Raw genomic sequence first — 21,945 nt, forward strand, 5'->3', positions numbered from 1 at the left:
CTTTAGTAAATGTAACCAAAATGGCTCAAAGAGAAAATCAACAAAAGTCCATTTTAATTGTATATTTTATTTAAGTTTTGGATTTTTGCCAGTTGCATTAGTTTTCTTTTGTAGAATATTGTAGAATGGGATGTTGTAAAGTTGGGGAGACATCACAAATTTCTAATGGAAATGACCTGGTCATTTTACATACATATTTCTTACAACAGCCTTGAAAAAGCCTGGATAGGCTGAATAATAAATTACTGTTATTATTATTGTCATCCTAATAGATGACCAAGCTCAGGCCAGAGAACTGCCAAGGGACTCACTTAATCAAAAAATCACACTACTGGTAAAAGGCAGAGGTGGGACTTGAGCTCAAAAATTCCATTGAAGCCAGGCACTGTGACTCATGCCTATAATCCCAGCACTTTGGGAGGCTGAAGGGGGCAGATCACCTGAGGTCAGGAGTTTGAGACCAGTCTGACCAACATGGAGAAACCTCATCTCTACTGAAAAAAAAAAAAAATTAGCCAGGCATGGTGATGCATGCCTGTAGTCCCAGCTACTCTGGAGGCTGAGGCAGGAGAATCACTTGAATCCAGGAGGCAGAGGTTGCAGTGAGCCAAGGTTGTGCCTTTGCACTCCAGCCTGGGGCAACAAGAGCAAAACTCCATCTCAAAAAAAAAAAAAAAATCCCGTTGAGAGACCATGGTTTGTAAAGTCAGGTAGACCTGGATTCAAATCCCTTTTCTACCTTGTGATGACGTTCCTTAACTTCACTTACCTTCATAAGTATCTCATAGAAACAAATATCTCATATCTACCTGACTTCACAAATCATTGTCTCTTAATGGGATTTTTGAGCTCAAGTCCCACCTCTGCCTTTTGCCAGCGGTATGATTTTTGACTAAGTAAGTCCCTTGGCAGTTCTTTGGCCTAAACTTGGTCGTCTATTAACATGTCAATAACAATAGTAATAACAATCTCATAGAGTTTTGGGGAAGACTAAATAAGGTAGTATAGAAAGCATCTCTCCCAAGGCTGGCATGGAGTACGCGCACATTTATTAAATGGTAGTTATTATCTCCTGGTTCCTGGGTTCAGTGTGGTTTCTGTTCTGCAGCATGTGACTAAGAATCCATTAGATGCAATGAGAGATGTTAGGGAATTAAGTATTTAGCTTGCTGTCAGGACTGGAAGAGCTATTAGAGTCCTGGAGTGATTTTGATGATACTGTTGATAAACATTGGTGCTCTCTGCCCTGTTTCTTCCATTTTATAGAAAGTCAAAACAACTGAGGTTATTGTTCTGTCCAGATTCTATATAAAATTATTTCAAGTGCCCATCTTTTCCACAAGCCCTCTTCTCTATTTATTCAATCAGAATGCAGTGGTCACAGAGGAATCTCTGGGTCCTGCAAAGCTGGATTGAAATCCCGGTTTCCTTTACTTGCTTGTGCATTATGTTGGATGCATTAGTGAAACCGTCTGTACTTGTTTCCATGCCCATAAAATGAGAATAAGACTAGTGTCTACACAGTGGGTGGTTGAAAGGCTTAAATGAGTTAAGACATGTAAATTGCCTTTAAAAGTGCCTAGTACAAAGTGAGGTTCATTGTTTTATTGAGCATTTACTATAATAATGCCAGGTCCTATTTTAAGCACCAGGAATATTATCAGTAAATAAGATTGACAATGTCTCTCCATGGACCTTACATTCTAATGTGGGCAAATAAGTAAGAGTTCTGAAACTCTGAGATGTAAGATGAAGACCTGCTTTGATGCTGTTTGATTAGAATGGAACAGCATATGTTTCCAGGGTTCCTCTGGGCTTTGCCAGATCCTTCATTCAGAACCCCGATGATATTTCCTTCAGCCTGTGGGCAAGGCTTTACTTATTTTTTTTCTTTCAGGAAAGACTTCCCATAAACTGATACTTATAAATTCATATAAAGCAGCTTCTTTATAAAAGCCATTATATGGAGACCAGATTTTTAAATGTATCTACAAGACCGAAGATTAGAACTGTCTAGTTTTGAGTTTATTTCTAACATACAGCCATGAGTTAGGAGCCTAAGTTAGGCTCCTGCCTGAGTTAGGAGCACATAATCTTTGTATCATAAAATTTTCATCATGCTAACTAAGACTTTTCATCATATTAACTAAAAGTTTTTGTTTTGTTTTTGTCTCAAGATTGGTTTGAGTGGTTAAGGAAGTCATTCATTCATTCTTTTTTTCTTTTTCTGTTTTTTTTTGAGACAGAGTCTGGCTCTGTCACCCAGGCTGGGGCGCAATGGCGTGATCTCAGCTCATCACAACCTCCACCTCCTGGTTCAAGTGATTCTCCTGCCTCAGCCTCCCAAGTAGCTGGGATTACAGGCATGCACTACCATGCCTGGTTAATTCTGTATTTTCAGTAGAGACAGGGTTTCTCCATGTTGGTTGGGCTGGTTTCGAACTCCCGACCTCAGGTGATCCACCCGCCTCAGCTTCCCAAAGTGCTGGGATTACAGGCCTGAGCCACTGCTCCTGGCCCATTTCATTCATTCTTATTAAAGAAGCGTTGAGATAGTACCTGATATTTTTCCTCTTAACTCCTGTAGTATTTTTATAGCAACTGCAATCTACTTTTAACTACTGTACCTTTCAGACCCAGGGGAATCCCTTTGAGTCATAGCCAGAAATTTGGCAATAGTCAAATTAGTATGAACGCATTATCTTTATGTTCTGCCTATTAGCACACACATAAAGCTTAACATAAGCTCACAAATAACTTGGACTCATTCCAAATCTAAGTTACTGATGACTTCATTCTGGGTAGGTAATACATATCCTCATATCAGAAAAGGCAGAACGTCACTGGATAATTGAAAGGCTGGATTCTAAGCAGGCATTGTTTCCTTTGTCAATAGCACAGTGCCATTTCCTCTGTGTCATTTGCTACCCACAGAGCAGGAAATTACCCACAATAATAGCAGAGAGCTAGTGGTTCTTTGTATGTGATAGACTCTGCTTACTTAATCTCATCTGACTTTCATGTTTTATCGTGGCTCAGATACAGAATGGATATATTTATTAGCATCTGGAAATGGGCTCATGGGTACTTCTCAACATGCAGAAGAATTTAGAACCATTTATACCATCATTCAAATGTCAAATTTGGAATTTAACCAACTCCTTCATAGTAGCCATTTATGATATTTCTTGTCAGAATCTCTTGTCTTGGGAAATGCATCCCCATCCCTCATTCTGCATCCCAGTCCATATGTTTGTGGATAGATTTTCTATACTTTAGCATAAATGTAACCCCAATTCCCCAACAAACTCTAGCTGCAAAGTTGAGCTCAGATTTAAGTGGAGTTTTTGCACTATTGACAGGGCTGATGTTTTACCAGTAGGCACTGGCAAGTCTTTACAGGAACACTTGTTCTATCTTGTAGGTTGAATATTTTGAGTATAGTCTTGTAGCTCCATGAACACACTATCCCCTGCCTAGGAACCATCGCATAGTCATTTAGTACATAAAGATAGATCTTTGTGTTTCCAGAGAGTGAAGAATCATCAATTTAATGTCAGAGAACTTCTAGAACACACAGCTTTGGGGAAAACGATGAGTGATTCCTGTGCTGACCATCTTGGCATCTCCTTCCCCCCCACCTTTTAATAAAACATAGAGCAATGCACTGACGCTCTTTAACAAGGAAAATGACATGTTAAAAATATTGGTGTAAAATTGTCTATTAATCTCCTTTCAGTGCTATCTGAAATCATTGACTTGCTTTACTCAAGCGCAATTATTATTATTTTTTCCTTAATTAAGCAGCATTGGCACTTGTGAAGCACCATGCATCTTTTTACATTTGAAATAGAATGTAACTGAAGGAAATGCATGTTTGTGTTTATAAGCCAAAGTCACAACAGCAACACCTGGCAAATTTGATGTGCCTAAATATTTGTTTTTCAAATCAAGTATTTAGGGTCTGAAACATAAGAAATCCTGGCTAACATTTGTAAGTACGGACCATGTTTTAGACATTGTCCGAAGGACACACATTAAGTCTGTTAATGTACACAAGACCTAATGAGATAGTTACAATCATTATCTTGATTTTACAGATGAGAAAACTGAGACATATGAGTTAAGATAATATGCCTAGAAGGTGATATTCAAACCCAGGACACAAACTCAGGTGTCTGACTCCAGCGCCTATGCCAATAAATACTGCAGTATGAGCTTCTTCATATATAGTGGGGTCTGGGAGTAATATTGATCTTTATTCAAAAGCCAAGGTATTAGAAAGCATACTTTATACACTGCAACTTTTTAGCTTTTGCTCTGCTCAACCTACAAATGGCCCCGGGATGTTAACTGCATGTGTTCCAGAGTACAATCTAAATCCAATTCACATATAAAAATTAACTATTTCCTGTCCATCCTGTGGCTTGGGCAAATGGGACATTTTACCACAGGAAGTCACTGAGCCAGCACACTGATCTATCCATATAGCTTTTTCCACATCTTTCTTTGGGCAGATTTACATTTTCATCACTGGTAGCAATTCAGCAGGAAAACAGCTCGGGTTCCATGGAGTAGAACATGGATGGAGAAATGAAAGCTCCTGGATTCAGATCTCAGTTTTATGCTTGGCATCTTCTACAGAAGACATGAGACAGAATGAAACTGGATGTGAGCCACCTGGGTACTAGTGTTCAGTTTGTAAATAACTCTCCATCTAGTTTTTAGATTTTCATTTGAAGAATAAAAATATTGGATCAAATGATAGCTATGTTACTGTCTAGCTTGGAAAAACCTTCAGTACAATTGACTTATCACGATGAATCTCTCTTATCGGTGTGAATATATAATGCAATGAGATGTGCATTCATTTTCTATTGCTGCATAACTAATTACTACAAAAACAGCAGGTGATAACAATGTCCATTTCTTATCTCACAGTTCTGTAGGTCAGAATTCGGAGCAGTACTCAACTGGTTTCTCTGCTCCGTGTCTCAGAAGGCCAAGACTGCATTCTTATCTGAGATTCAGGGTCCTCTTCCAGGCTACCTTGTTGCTGGCAAAATGGAGTTCTTTACGGCTGTAGGAGTGTGATTTTCACTTTTTTAGCATATATTAACTGGGGCCACTTTCAAATTTTGAAACCCACCTGCTATTCTCAGCTGCATTGCCTTCTCTACAATGTGGCAGTGTGCTCCTTTAAGGCCAGGGAGAGAATTTCTCTCACTTTGCATAACTCTGACCTCTTTTGAAAACTCAGCTGATTAAGTCAAATCTCCTAAGGATAATCTCTCTTTTGATTATCTCAAAGTCAATTGATTAGGGATTTTAATTAATTACATCTGCAAAATCCTGTCTGCTGTATAACATATCATCATGGGAGAGATGTCCTATCATATTCACAAGTCCTGATTGCAATCATGGAACACAGAGAGGATTATATAGAGGTGTACACCATGGCATGACAATCTTGGGGAGCATATTAGAATTCTGCCTGCCAAAGACTGTCTGAAGAAATGGAACCTGAAGCCTTGTTCAGTGACAGAAGCTGCCAATAGAAGTCATCAGCAGGCTGCTTTGGAAAAGATCTACCATGTATTTGTGTCTTGACTGCCTGGAAAATTTGCATGAGAGCCCAGTTAACTTGAGGAAAAAGAATGTCAAGTACCTAAAAACTTTCTCTCAAAAACTTCATGTTTTGAGAAACTCTGCTATTAAACCCAGAATGCCTTCATTTGAATCCAGGGGTCACAATCTCCCAAGCTGGTGAACCCAACAGCTGCATAACCTTTGCATGCTATTTAAAGTTCCTAGGCCTGTATCCTCATCTCTTGTAGAGGAATTTACCTTATAGGGTATTTTGAAAATTGAATTATGAATACATGTAAAGTATTTAAAAGGATGGCAATAGCATAATAATTAGCATAGAGAGCTTCACTTTTTATTTTATTTAAAATAATCCTATGTTCTGACTTCCTGTGGAACAAGCACTGTCATAAGAACTTAAGAACTCTGAGTTAGGCACTATTATATTATCCCCATTTTATAGATGAGGAAACAGGCACAAACAAATTAATTTGTCCAAAGCCAAAGTGCTGATAGGCATGGCCTTAGAATTTGAATCCAGGCAGTCTGGCCATTAATGAAGTTTGCCTGCAGAAAAGACACTGGAGGTTCTTAGGGGAAGCTTGTCTTGCAAGAAGGAAAAAAAAAACTAAATTGGCTGCTTTCCATCAAAGCCTGGGCTTAAGTTGTTGGGAGTTCGGTTAGGAGTCGGTCTTAGCTCAGCTTGTGGATGAAACAGAATGCCCCTCCCAGATAGTCATCCTCTGTTGAGCAGCATGCTTTGGCATAAAATAAACTCCAGGAACACAGACTGATTGTCCTGTTTATGAATGGTTCTCAACAGCTGAAACAGAGATTTACTTACGGTTGGTGCTCACAATAGACTAAATATTTGTCTGCCCCCAAAGTACTTAAACCCCAATGGTGTTAGAAGGTGCCCTTTGACAGATTAGGAAGTCACGAGGGTGGAGTTCTCACGAATGATACTATTGTCTTTATGAAAGGGACTCCAGGTTGATCTTCACCCTCTTTCCACCATGTGAGCACGCGGTGAAGCATTGGCAGTCTAACCTGGAAGAGAGCCCTCATCAGAACCCAGTCATGCTGGCACTGAAAGGAATGAGGCACATCCCCCCATATATCTCCCAACTCCCTGAGCCCAGCACGAGCCCAGCACAAACACATCCCCCATATATCTCCCAACTTCCTGAGCCCAGCACAAACACATTCCTCCATATTTCTTTCAAACTTCAGAAAAACATCACCTGGGAAATCTCCGATAAGGACAGAGTGGGAACCAATAAAAAATGCTAAATGTATAATATTAACCAATTGTAATGCTGTAACCGAGAGAATTACCTTGTTCCCCTGTAACTTTACATATCCTGTTTACATCGGGCTATAAAAAGCAAGCACTCGCATTGTTCGAGGCCCTCTTGTATGCTGTGGAATGGAGGGACCAAGTTCGAACTTGTAGTAAAGATCCTTGCCGCTTGGCTTTGACACTGGACTCTGGTGGTCTTCTTTGGGGAACAAACGGTCTGGGTATAACAGCACCCTGATCTCACACTTCCAGGCTTCTAAGCTCTAAGAAATACATTTTTGTAGTTTACAAGCCACCTACTCTATAGCATTTTGGTAGAGCAGCCTGCAATGACGAAGACAATGTTCAATGAAAAATGATTAAATGCATGATTGCAACTTAAATCATGAACCTTGGGAGGCCCATTGAACAACCTTGGCTGAGTAAAAGGGTGCTGAAAGAATGGACTATCTTTTTTCAGGAAGACTCAGGAGCCCCCACAGGGATCTCTTGTACAGCAGGAATTAGAGAAATATAACATGAGATATTCTGGCTCAAGATGGAGACTGAACTTAACTCTGAGGAGAAGAGACTTCCTTTCCTTTCTCACTAAGCCTTGAGATACCATCACCAGGCCCGACTGCAACAGTAGAGACATACAGCACTAGGTTATATAGATTTTCAGTAGCCTCATCGCAGCAAAGCAAGAGATGGCAGTACCAAATGGGACCTTTAAACGGACTCCTGTAACCCAGTTTTCCTGCAGTAAAGGCATTTTAAAGCAGGCGGCCTCTTTAAGAAATTAGACTAAAGAAAGACCTAAGACCTAAGAAAGTTCAGGGGAGGAAGGAAAGTCCATGAAGAAAGACTTCTCACTTTTCTAGTCATGTGGAGAAGGGATTGTTATCTTTAGAAATATATTTGTCATAAAAACATGAAATTTGAGTATTTAGTACCCAAATCTTCTTGTAAGGGTCATAGTCATTGGTATCTGAGTCTGATGCCAAAACAGCAAATGTTATTCTTATTTCAAAAGGAATTGAAATGATAATGCTGTCCACTGAGTCAAATCCATGAAATGAGACAATCTCCTAGCTCTTGCATGCTCTCGAACCAAAAGCTTCCATTTTGCAGAATTTTTCTGCCTCAAAACACAAACAAAGTTAATCAGATAGGAAGGTTCCACAGGAGTTAAATGTCTTTTTCTTAATCATGATTCAGCACTCAGACACAATCTATTTCACCAAAATAGTATTCCAAACCATGTTTTGGAATATCTCACTCACCAGGGAAGACAGATTTTACAGTATTGTCTTTTGCTAGTGGTAGAATTGTCAAATTTATTATCCTGCTGTTATAGACCTTCTAAAAAGCACAGCTGGGTGACCATAGACAATGAAGTGCCCCAAATGAAGTTTATCTCAAGGCCTTAACTGATAGCATTCTCCTATTTCTTATTTTTCATGCCCAGTTTGCTGTGATACTACTGGGAACTTGTTAACTCAGCAGCATTTATCATGATTCTGTTTTGTTGAACAAGTACAATACAATCTTTTTTTCACCATTTAATCAATAAGTAGAAGTAGGAATGAGGTACAGCAGGGAGGAATCATGTTAGATTAATGGTTTCTGACTTACGGTAAAATTCAGCTTGAATATTGCACTTATACTCTCTTCTGAGACAGCCTCTCCTGGGAGCAAAATATTCCCAAATAATTCAACTGCATTGCTCTTATACATCATGACTGCTATTTCATCTCTTCACTCAGGGGAAAAATAAAAAGCATTTTAATCCATCGAGATCCATGTTATTTGGAAGGCAAACTTTTGCAGACACAATGAACACTAATTGGGAGAAGGGGATGGAGGAAAAAGAAAGGAAATACTGGAGATCTATCTATCTATCTATCTATCTATCTATCTATCTATCTATCTATCTATCAATTTATCTATCTAGTCTATCATCTTTCTTATCTATCTATGTCTCTATCTATCTATCTATCTATCTATCTATCTATCTATCTATCTATCTATAATCTGTCTATCCATCTATCCACCCATCTATCTATATCTATCTATCTATCCATCCATCCATCCATCCATCCATCCATCCATCCATCCATCCAATCTACCTGTCTATCTACCTACCTACCTACCTACCTACCTATTCATTAGATATTGAATGTACGTTTAACTTCCTTTATATAGTGAAGGAGGTCCTAGGCTTATTTTATGAATAAGAAAAGAACTGTGAGTATGGCAGAGATTCAGGAAGCTTGAATCACAGGCCTAAGGTCCCAAGTCGGAAGGTGGCAAACTCAGTTTCTGGCTAAAGACCGTGTAATTCAAAAGCCCTGTTTAGTTTCTTCTTCTTTTCTCTTTCTCCCAACAGGCCACTATTCTCTGTCTTTGAGTTTTACAGTGATGAAATTTGCTATCATAATTTAAAGTGAAGACTTTGGTGAGAATTTTCCCCAAAACAGAATAGTAGGGTTTTGTTTGACTTCTGCTCTTAGCACTCTTTTTCTACAGCAAAATAAGTTTTGAGGAGATGTGACTGAAAGAGGTAGGTTTAACAGGAGGAAAGACTTGCAGTTGATGGATACAAAAGGCACTGGTGGAATAAAAATGAGTTGTAGGGTGTAAGAAATGCCAAATTGGGTTTTAAGTGTCCTAAGTAAATATGAAGAGAAAATGATTTGTGTTCTGGTGATGCTCACAGTAGCACGCACCTTATAGATCCTTCTTGTTTGTCATGAATAGTCTCAAGACCTGGGTAAGGGATCACATGATTTGGCCAGGGTTGGTGTGACAAAGTAGTGCAAGCTGGCTGGTCTGAACAATAGCAACGTATTACTCACAGTTCTGGAGGCTAAAAGTTTGGAATCATGGCGTCCTCAGAGTTGGTTCCTTCTGAGGGCTGTGAGGAAAGAATCTGTTTCAGGCCTCTCTTCTTGGCTTCTAGGTGGCTGTCTTCTCCCTAAGTCTCTTCATTCATCTGCTCTTTATGTGTGTCTCTGTGTTCAAATTAACCCTTTTTATAAGGAAACCAGTCATACTGGATTAGCTCATTTTAACTTGATTACCCCTGTAAAGACCCTATTTCCAAATAAGCTCCCATTCTAAGGTGCTGGGTGTTAGGATTTCAACTTACGAATCTTGAGCGGGAGGCAAACAATTCAGCCTATCATAGAGGTGAAGTGATGTGTAGAAGACAGCATAGTTTTAGAGTCAGAAAGACTTGGGTTTAAGTTGGGAAAAACACTGCCTAGCTCCTTGAGCAAAATTAATTTATCTGAATTTTAATGTTCCTATTTACAAAATAGTCATAATAACACTAGACTTGCGGGGTTGTTTTAAAGATTAAATGAGATATTATATGTAGGAAACACTGTATTTAGGACATAGTCGGTACTCACTTAAAAATAGTTAGATTTTTCATGTTTAACTTAGATAATCACTAATAAGAGAAATGTAGATTGAGGAAAAAGAAGTCAATGGAGTAGAAAAAATATTGTGAAGACATTGTGTAACTCTTCCAAATGTGGCCATCCTTTGTGTAGTAACAACTCTATTCTCACAGATATGATTTGCCTGGTTCTTGGAAGGCTCCTAACATAAAATACCGAGGTGTCTGAAAAATCTACCAATAACTTTATTTCAGCTTTTGAAGGCTTTAGGAAACAGACATCGAAGGAGGAAGGTATAGTGAGGAAACCAAAGGTGTCAAGAGGAACCCACACCAAGCCAAATTTTACCTGCATCACAGATTGCTAAGGCCAGCTCTGCTCCAAAAATCCCAAAATGAAGCACATTGGAAGTTGGATGTTGCTAACCTTAGAGATGAACTAGCCTTGATTTCATTTTGAGGGAAAGTCAATCAGGGAAAATGAGTCAGAAAGAGTTATTGCTCTAAGAGACCTGAGCCAAGGCTTCCTTTTTGCTGTTGCCTACCATTTTCCCTCTAGCAATCATTTCTAAAGTAGAATTTTACATTCAAATGCTTTTCTTTCTTCCACTCTCTTTGGAACAACAATATATGAAATCACTCCAGGAGGGAGAGCACCTTCTGTGAGGAGATTAACCTGACATGTGATAGAAAGAAATGGAAGATAATATAATGACATTAGAGTGGACCATTTCTGGAAATGAGGGAGGTTTGGTATTCCACTTAGGAATGGGTATTTAGGAACTTCTGAATGCACGCCCAAGAAATGATTCACTCCGCTTGGCATGAACACTTGGACATTTCAGTTCAGATATCATTATGATAAAATATAACTTCCCTAGGCTGTGGGGTTTGCTCTGACTCAGCTGACAACCCACCACATTTCCCTCACTTGGGTCATGACTAACCACACACACACACACACACACACACACACACACACACCCCAATGAGAGTTATTATGTTGTCCCACCAAAGAAGCAATTTAGGTTGTTATTGTCACAAAGGGCACATTTGGAATGATACATTTATCAAAGGAAACAAACAAAAGCCCACTGTTACACCTTCAGGAAGAAATACTGGTTAAGTATTGCGTATTATATTTGTTCTTCAGGTTTTTTACCAGGTACCTACTCTCTGAAGGTTGTTTGGAACCAGTATCAGAACATTTGAAAGTAAGTCACTTGAATTGAGTCTATATAAAGTTCCCCATAAAACAGAAGAACATGGCCAGAAAGCTTTATTGTTCTGACCGACCTAACCTGAAAAAATAGGTTTGTGTTCTCTACTAGACAGGAGCATATGTTATGAAGGGATAATATATTTCAGATTTGTTAATGTTATCCCTGGCATCTAAGAGGTTTAAAAGCAGTTAGTTAAAGGCAAAAGATTCATTACTTTAAAAATGAATCAGTTAAAGTCAAATAACCAGTCTCTGATTTGTCATTATCCAAAACAGGAACACTCAAAATTAATTGAGCCATTCACTGAGATATTCATAACCATTGTAGATATAAGAAAATATTAGTAACTGATCTGATAATATTGGATTTAGTTATTTATTTACCTCAATTTTTGTATTTTCCAAAGCCTAATATAGTGGGTTATATAGTAGGAACTGTATAACTTTTTATGGAATGAATGAGTGGATGAATAAAAGGAGGAAAAATATATTATTTTGAGAAGAAAGCAGTGATCTTGGAGAAAGGTAAAATTCCTATTAGAAAGGATAAATTCTCTTCTATTAAGACAAATACAATATTGGTGTTTTTTTGATATTAGAAAGTTTTGTCCCTCCCCTTGGTGATGGTCTGAATATTATAACCACATCTCTGGAAATTTGATGTTATTCACAACAGCTCCATAGATGGTGGAAGTAGGGAGAATGAGATTCTTCAGCGGGCAGGGAAAGAGGAGATGTATGGGAATTAGGAGAGGAGTTCGAGACACTTGGAAAGAAACAGGAACCTGAAGAAGGGCCTGGCCAACAAAACTTTTCTTCATGACAGGAATAGATAAAAAGTTTTAGGGCAGCAAACTATAATATTCAAACTTATTTTTCCAACACTGTCCCTTGCTTTAACTTATTTGTGTTATTCCCAACTTTAATCAAACGATTGCTACACCAAGAAGCACTGTGATATGATTTGGCTATGTCTCACTGAAATCTTATCTTGAATTCTCAACTCCCACAATTCCCATGTGTTGTGGGAGGAACCCAGTGGGAAGTGATTGAATTACTGGGGAGGGTCTTTCCTGTGCTGTTCTCGTGATAGTGAATGAGTCTCAAGGGATCTGATGGTTTCAAAAACGTGAGCTTCCCTGCACAAGCTCTCTTTTTGCCTGCCGCTATCCATGTGACCTGTGACTTGCTCCTCCTTGCCTTGTGCCATGTTTGTGAGGCCTTCCCAGCCATGTGGAACTATAAGCCCATTAAATCTCTTTCTTTTGTAAATTGTCCAGTCACTGGTATGTCTTTATCAGAAATGTGAAAACAGACTAATACAGTAAATTGGTACTAAGAGTGGGGTGCTGCTGAAAAGATACCCAAAAATGTGGAAGTGACTTTGGAACTGGGTAACAGGCAGAGGTTGGAACACTTTGGAGGACTAAGAAGAAGACAGGAAAAATGTGGGATAGTTTGGAACTCCCTAGAGACTTGTTGAATGATTCTGCCCAAAATGCTGATAGCGATATGGACAATAAAGTCTAGGCTGAGGTGGTCTCAGATAGAAATTAGGAGCTTGTTGGGAACTGGAGCAGAAGTGACTCTTGTTATGTTTTAGCAAAGAGACTGGTGGCATTTTTGTCCTTTTTCTAGAGATTTGTAGAACTTTGAACTTGAGAGAGATAATTTAGAGAATCTGGCAGAAGAAATTTCTAAGCAGCAAAGCATTCAAGAGGTGACTTCAGTGTTGTCAAAGGCATTCTGTTTTAAAAGGGAAACAGAATATCAATGTTCAAAAAATTTGCAGCCTAACAATGTGATAGCAAAGACAATCCCATTTTCTGAGGAGAAATTCAAGCTGGCTGCAGAAATTTGCATAAGTAATTAGAAACTGAATGTTAATCACCAAGACAATGGAGAAAATGTCTCCAGGCCATGTCAGAGATCTTTGTGGCAGCCCCTCCAATAACAGACCTGGAGACCTAGGAGGAAAAAATGCTTTCATGGGTCAGGCCCAGGGTCCCTCTGCTGTGCGCAGTCTGGGGACTTTGTACTCCACATCCCAGCCACTCCAGACATGGCTAAAAGGGGTCAAGGTACAGCTTGGGCTCTTGCTTCACAGTGTGGAAGCCCCAAGCCTTGGCAGCTTCCACATGGAGTTGAGCCTGTGGGTGCCCAGAAGTCAGGAACTGAGATTTGGAACTTCTGCCTAGATTTCAGAAGATGTATGGAAATGCCTTGATGCCCAGGCAGAATTTTGATGCTGGGGTGGGGCCCTCATGGAGAACCTCTGTTAAGGCAGTGCGGAAGGGAAATGTGGAGTGGGAGCCCCCACACAGGGTCCCTACTGGGGCACCAGCTAATGAAGCTGTGAGAAGAGGGTCACCATCCTCCAGACCCCAGAATGGTAGACCCACCTATCTCTTGCACTGTGTGCCTGGAAAAGCCACAGACACTCAATGCCAATCCATGAAGGCAGCCAGGAGGGGTGCTGTATCCTGCAGAACCACAGGGATGGGGCTGCCCAAAACCATGGGAACCCACCTCTTGCATCAGTGTGACCTGGATATGAGACACAGAGTCAAAGGAGATCATTTTGGAGCTTTAAGATTGACTGTCCCACTGTATTTTGGATTTGTGTGGGGTCTGTAGTCCCTTTGTTTTGGCCAATTTATCCCATTTGGAATGGCTGTATTTACCCAATGCCTGTACCACCTTTGTATCTAAGAAGTAACTAACTTGTTTTTGATTTTACAGGCTCATAGGCAGGAGGGACTTGCCTTGTTTCAGATGAGATGTTGGACTGTGGACTTTTGAGTTAATGCTGAAATGAGTTAAGACTTTGGGGGACTGTTGGGAAATAATGATTGGTTTTGAAATGTGAGGACATGAGATTTGGGAGGGACAAGGGGCAGAATGATATGGTTTGACTGTGTCCCCACCCAAATCTCACCTTGAATTTTAACTCCCACAATTCCCACATGTCGTGGGAAGAACCCGGTGGGAGGTTATTGAATTATGGAGGCATCTTTCCTGTGCTGTTCTTGTGATAGTGAATGGGTCTCATGAGATCTGATAATTTTAAAAACAGGAGTTTACCTGCACAAGCTCCTTTTTTGCCTGCCACCATCTACGTGAGATGTGACTTGCTCTTCCTTGCCTTCCTCCATGTTTGTGAGGCCTCCCCAGACATTTGGAACTGTGAGTCCAATTACATCTCTTTCTTTTGTAAATTGCCTGCCTTGGGTATGTCTTTATCAGCAGTGTGAAAACAGACTAATATACACTGTAATAGTGTGTTTTTTGGTAGAATGAAGGAATCCAGGCATTTTTCAGTGGAGCCAACGTGATAGGATAATGGTGAAAATGAAAATGACAGGAACTGCAGAGAAGGTGGCACAAGGTAGGTATTCATGTTTTCAACTGAAAACATGTAATTTGAGCAATAGAAACCCAGAGAAACCTAAGTCCATTTTGAAACTTGGCAATTTAAGACAGGCTGTCCTAGGTATAGTGAGGAGGTACTCGCACATGCTTTCTCCCCACCATAAATATTCACGCATGTCTGTGCACTTTGTCTTCATCAATTAATTTAATCATTCCTTCTCAGGAAGAACTGATGAAAAGTACTCCAATCAATACAGTTGATCACTGCCAAGGATTCCAGCCTTCTGGCGGCAAAGTTTATTTTCATTTAATTAACTAGTAGCTGATGTATATATTTTGTTCTAGTTGCCCAGAAGTAGGAGTTTTAAATGTCCTGATAATATGATTAATTTTGGCTAAGGCATGCCTTCTATCTTATTTGGATATGCAATTGTTGGATAACTCCTAAATTTTCTTTAACACTGAGATTTTGTAATCTTATAGTCTATTTAACAAATCCTCATCTTCTTTTGGTCATTGTTTTATGCTGAAAGTACTCAAGTGCTTAAATCTGTATCTCAAGCCTGTGTCTACTTCTTAGAAATAAACCAAGACAGAGTATTCTATTTGGACTGTTTGCCCCTGGATGAAATTAGGGAAAGATGACAGAGGTAGATTTGTTTATATATTAAGTGTACAAGTGTATATTGGATCTATCAAGTTTTTCAGTTTCATTATGAAAGTGAAGAGTGCTTAAGGTGGTCAGCAGGCTCTGCAGTGAATTCAGGTTTCATTTTTCAGTTTACTGTGAGTCTAGTACAGAGTATATGCTCATTTGTTTGCTAATATAAATAAAAGAGGCAGAGTTTTCAAGGTATATGAGATCACTGTCTCTCTTTTTTTTTTTTTTTTTCATCTTTTTGCAGGGAAATTCCCGTAGAACATTGCTTATCTACCATGATAATTTGAGTTCTTATCTACCATGATAATTTGAGTTCAGTATTCAGGATGACATTTATTGATACCTATAAATTCTATAGGAGACTTTTATTTATTTGGCTGCCTTTTCAATCTCATTCCACTGAGGACAATGTAAAGTGACTTTAGCCAATAGGATGCTCTGGAGAACACAGAGAGCAGATCAGACCTATTTTTTCTATGGAGTTCCTTTCTACCCCTTGATTCTAAACTGATCTTTGTTCCAATTCATCTTTCTAGTGGAAAGAAGCACAGACATTTTAACACTTTTAAAAAGTTTTCTTCTACAAATATGCTAAAATGGGCACTTTCTTTACAGAATTTTAAGTAGTTTAGCTCTAATTAGGGATATTTTATTCAGTGGGATAAAACTCAAAGAGTTGTTCTCATCTCTAAATCAGTGAAACCATGATGCTCCGAATAAGCAAGACTTTGTAATAAGTTCTTCCCTTGGAATACGATTACTCTCCTGTCTTACCACAAAGCCATTTCTAAAATCAAATGGGAAGGGAAGGTGTGGGGATATGTCTCAAAAATGTAAAATCAGATTTTTAAAACTATATTCTCTGCACATTTTCAAGACAATCAGAAATCTTGGTTGGTCAGATTGCCACATGCAAATTTTCCCAGTAATAGCCTATTGAGTTTCAAATGTGGCATTCACCATGGACACTTATAATTGCAGATGTTGTATTACATTATCAACTCCGTACATGAGGGGAATAGAAAGATAATGGAAAGTAGACTGTAAGTGAATATTGGATGTTAATAAGAATTCCTACTCAAATTATGTTTTATTCAATTGTTCAGCACCAAATTGTGGTACTAAGAGGCTTGAAAGCATACATGTGGGAAATGGGAGAAGTAGGACCAAGAGGATAACTCATCAACCAGGAGACCCTAAGAAAAAATTCAGACACTTTCTGGTTAAATCTTATTATTTTTAATTCCTTAACATTCTGTGGGCAATTATATACAAGTCTAATATTCTTTATTTCTCAGAAAGACTGATGATAAAGTACTTGCTTTTGTGTCAGACAGTAAGCCTGGCTATTTTAGTGATATAGCTACTTGCTAGTTTGTTGTTCTAATTACCAGAGTTCCATGCCTCTAAATACCATCGTTTTATAATGCTAAAACAAAAGAAAATAACAACAACAACAATGATGAAAAAATTAGGAACAAAATGCAAATTGATTAATGTTTATACTTCCAAAAAAAGATGTCACCTGGACTGGAAATGAAGCTTGAATCCCTTAAGAATCAGTCAAGAGTTAAGAGGGAAAAAATTGGAGAAACATTTTAAGAATTATTTTTTAAAGATGAGGGTCTTGCTATGTTGCCCAGGCTGGACTGGAATTCCTGAGCTCAAGTGGTCCTTTTGTCTCAGCCTCCTAAGTAGCTGAGACATTCAGGTGCATACCACTACACCTGGATTATTTTGAAGATTTTGATTAATGACTAATCAGTTATCCCCATCTGTCAAAGGTATCAATTATTTTTTAAGATGGACACCTATGCAGGATCATGTCGTTTGTCCATATTGGTAAAGGTTTAGAGCTAAACTAATTAAACTGATATAGAAAATTAAGTACCATGCACATATGTGTCTATTTGTATATGTATGTGTATATGTATGTAAGTATGTGTATATATAGGATTCCTTTTATTGCTGATATGGTTAGGTTTTGCATCCCCACCCAAATCTCATCTTGAATTGCAATCCCCATAGTCCCTGTTATCCTTATGTGTCAAGTGAGAGACCAGGTGGGGGGAAATGAATCATGGGGGTGGTTTCCCCATGCTGTTCTCATGATAGTGAGAGAGTTCTCAGCAGATTTGAGGGTTTTATAAGGGGTTCTTCCCCCTTTGCTCAGCACTTCTCCTTTCTGACACCTTGTGAAAAAGGTGTCTTGCATCTTCTTCACCTTCCACCATGATTGTAAGGTTCCTGAGGTCTCCTAGCCATGCTAAACTGTGAGTTGACTAAACCTCATTCCTTTATAAATTAGCCAGTGTCAGGCAGTTCTTTATAGCAGTATGAAAACGAACTAATGCAACTACATTTTCTGTTGTTCTTATTACTCTCGATCAAAAATTCCCATTGGTATTTGCTTCATGGAATTGGTTTATCTTCATAGTCTTGAGAGCACTCAGATGACATCACCTCTAAAGAGAAGAATAATTACAATATAATGGTCTCAGGGCTGATCAAGAATTCCCTGAGCCTCTGAAAGTGTGGGTCTCCCCACACATAGATCCAATGGGAAACTTCCCATAACCACTTTACTTTTCTAAACAATGTATTTTGTATTGAAACAAGATGGTAAATAGTAAGTATACTCTGGTAAATAAAATAATACAATATATAATAAAATACAAATTTAAAAGAGGAAAGAAGGCATATTCAACTTAGCAATATCTCTAAGACTTCTTTCTGCTATTTGTTTTCTTTTTAACTAAAGTCTTGTAAAAAACCATTCCCCTGTCTTTGTATCTTCTGAGTCAGACATCCTGATTTAAAGAGACTCTGCAGGTGCTTCAAGCTCTGGTGGCACATGGCCTTGAGCACTTTATCTGGCTCCTTGAGGGCTGGAAACACAGTTTTCTCTATACTTTTGGCAATTCTAGTGATGTCTGTTGCAAAGCCCCCACCTCCCATCCTGTCCCTGCTGGCACTGGATTTTGTTTAGTGCTGACTTTCATCTCAGGTAATATGACCTTATGTGCCTGTCTTTCCATCAGTCCTATCTTTTGATCATGCTATCATCAAAATGAAAACAGACATGGAAAAATCCATGAGAAATAGCCTCTTATCTAAGTGAATCTGGTTTAAGCTCATGCTTTCTTCCATGTGACCCAGTAACTTAGATACCACTCTTGTTCTACACTGATACAGTTTGACTCTGTGTATTGGGATATGATTTGGCTATGTCCTCACCCAAATCTCATCTTGAATTGTAATAATCCCCATGTGTCAAGGGTGGGGCCAGGTGGAGAGAATTGAATCATGGGGACAGTTTCCCCCATACTGTTCTTGTGATAGTGAATGAGTCTCATGAGATCTGAAGTTTTATAAATGGGAGGTTCCCTGCACAAGTTCTCTTGCATGCTGTCATGTAAGAAGTCCCTTTGTTCCTTATTCGCCCTTGGCCATGGTTGGCCGTAATTGTGAGGCCTCCCCAGCCATGCGGAACTGTGAGTCAATTAAACCTCTTTCCCTTATAAATTATCCAGTCTCAGGTATGTCTTTATTAGCAGCATGAGAACAGGCTAATACAAATTGTAATCCCCGTAATCCGCATGTGTCAAGGGCAGGACCCGGTGGAAACAATTGGATCTTGGGGGCAGTTACCCCATGCTGTTTTCATGATAGTGAGTTCTCATGAGATCTGATGGTTTCATTAGCATCTGGCATTTCCCCTACTTGCACCCCCTCCATCCTGCTGCCCTTGAAGAAGATGCCTGCCTCTGCTTTGCCTTCCCCTATGAGTAAGTTTCCTGAGGTGTCTCAACAATGTGGCACTGTGAGTCAATTAAACTTCTGTCTTTTAGAAATTACCTGGTCTTGAGCAATTCTTTATAGCAGCATGAGAATCGACTAATACATACACTCTTGTCTTTTTCTCCAAATCCTATTTCCACGTACTGTCAGGCATTGTATGCTAACAAGGGTTTCAATATCCTGTGTTGGATTTCTTCTTCCAAGAAACCACCCATAACCTTCCCCTCATCAGCCCATGATTAGAGTTAGGTGCCCTCGTTTTTGCTCCCATCACTCCATGTTCTAACAATTCACACAAAAAATTGCCATCATTGATAAAAGGCAGGACTACCCAAGTGCATCCTCAGCTGCTAGAAAAATTCCATTGTATAGAAAACACTCAATTGTACTCAATTTCACCGAAGCTTGGCCTGCTCAACATTTAGCAAGATGCCCTAGCTTTCTACTAAAAGGAAATTTGTCTTATCCTTTAAATAAACACCTTAAAATTGTGGCATATAAACAGCCACCTACACAAACAAATAAAACAGTTGTTTCTGAGTCACAAGGCAGTGGTTTTTCTCTTCTTGAATGGACATGAATCCTCCACCAGTAGATGGGGGAGGAACTGCATCAACCTCCCTGTGGAGGCACTACAGTGAGGCTCTAGGGAAGGTAAAGGACCAGGCTAATACTCCCCTATCTTTCTGGGTACCCTGATTTTATGGTCTTTCATATAGACTAGATTTTTTTTACAGAGTCAGAATTCAAGAGAAGTTCACAAAGCAAATCAACAAAGAGGAGGGAACCAAGGAGTCAGCTTTTTATCAAGGAAAGGAAAATGCCATGAAACTGTTATGCCATTTGTTTTTGCAGCCAAAGGTGTAAGCTCTGGCATCTGTAAGAAACAGGAAGCATTGACGTATTGTTAAAGCTAGTAGATATTATGATTCGTGGCTGAGCAACTCTCAGTTCAGTCTTCACCAGTGCCTTCTCTAGTGGGATGAAAGCATAAATAAATGTGGTGGAGGACTGAGTTCTGGAGCTACTGCCCAAAGCTACTGAGTGTGGGAGCTTCTACTATGCTATTATTTGGAGACTAAAAGTTATTACTCCTCCCTCATTACGTCAGTGCTTGCAACTCAGTGGTTCCCTTTCAGATTTCATCTAGTATAAGACAAACTGATCACCTGCAGTCTCTCAGCATGGTTGGAATGGTGTGAAAATGCTGTACTCACCCTTTAAATGTTATTGTGGCAGCAATGGTAATTATACTTTTTTAGCACTCACTGTGTGCCAGACTTAGAATACATGCTTTTATATTTGTCAGTTAATTCTCATGACAGCCTTGTATTTTTGGCTAAGCATCTTTATCCATACATTTTACATATAATGAGCAAGTAGTTAAGTTCTGAACCCATCTCCATCTTACTCTAAAATTTGTGGTCTTCTTACTCATCCAATCTATTATAGGCTGGAAACATTTCCTTTTAAAAATTGGACATAATTCTAGAATGGTTCTGCTGCTATGAAACCAGACCATTTTACAGCAGTTTTATTTCATCTCACATTGCCTTATGACGGCTTATCTGGGACATTGTTTAAATCATGGTCCCTTTGTAGACCTTTTGCTATACTGGAGGCATGAATTTCTTGATAAAGAAGCCAAACATAAAAACAAAAATACAAAAAATAAAAGTCACAAGGTCAACCAGAAAAGGTTTAGCCTCTGGTTGTATCCGGAAGAATCACTTTTGTAGTCCTCTACAATTTGTAAGTGTGTTAAATGCATGTTCCGTTACATAACTTGGTGGTCCAGTTGACAGACGTGCATTATTAATCCATTCTAGAGATGAATAAAGTTAAGCTCATGGTTTACTGAATGTATTAAATTCATATTTTTCAGTAAATATGTATTAAATGTTTAATGTCAAAATCTGTGACCTAATGGACCTTTCATACTAGTAAGTAGAAATGGAAATTAAGAGAAGAAGAAAACAAATAAGATTCAGATTGCAATGAGTTACTATAAAGAAAATGGAAAGAGGAGGGATGGGATTTTTGAGATCTGAAAGCTGAGAAGGCTCCTCCGGTGTGAAATCTTGGGGAGTGGTGATGAGAGCAGAGGAAGGAGTTATTTCCAAGGCCCTGAAACTGGACTAACACTAGCCAGTTTGAGAAGTAATGGTGTGATGGGAGAATGGGAGTAAAGAGGGCAGTGGTAGGAGTGTCTGTGAAGACAGTTAGGGAGGGCTTGATCCTAAAAACTTTCAGAGACCTATGATTTTATTCTACATTTAGTAGCAGACAAGGAGAAGACATTATGGAATCAATAGAATAAGAAAAACCATATTTTCCCTAATGATATCTTAATCACGTCTAGGTTAGTGGCCTAGATCCAATAGAAACCGAAGCTTTTAGTTCTGTCCCCGCAAATCTGCTTTGTCCACTAAGGACATTTAAGTGCAAAGCTTATTAGGCTCCAGCTGCCTCAGATTCTCTCCCATTTCTCAAATTTGCCAGGACCCTTCTCAACTCATGGCTTTTGTTTAAGCTTGAACAAAATGACAGAAATGCAGATCTTCTCCTAGCAGTCTGGCCAACTCCTGTTCATGTATTAGGTCTCTGCTTGA

This window comes from Papio anubis, chromosome 3 (assembly GCF_008728515.1).
Source record: "Papio anubis isolate 15944 chromosome 3, Panubis1.0, whole genome shotgun sequence".
NCBI classification, from domain to species: domain Eukaryota; kingdom Metazoa; phylum Chordata; class Mammalia; order Primates; family Cercopithecidae; genus Papio; species Papio anubis.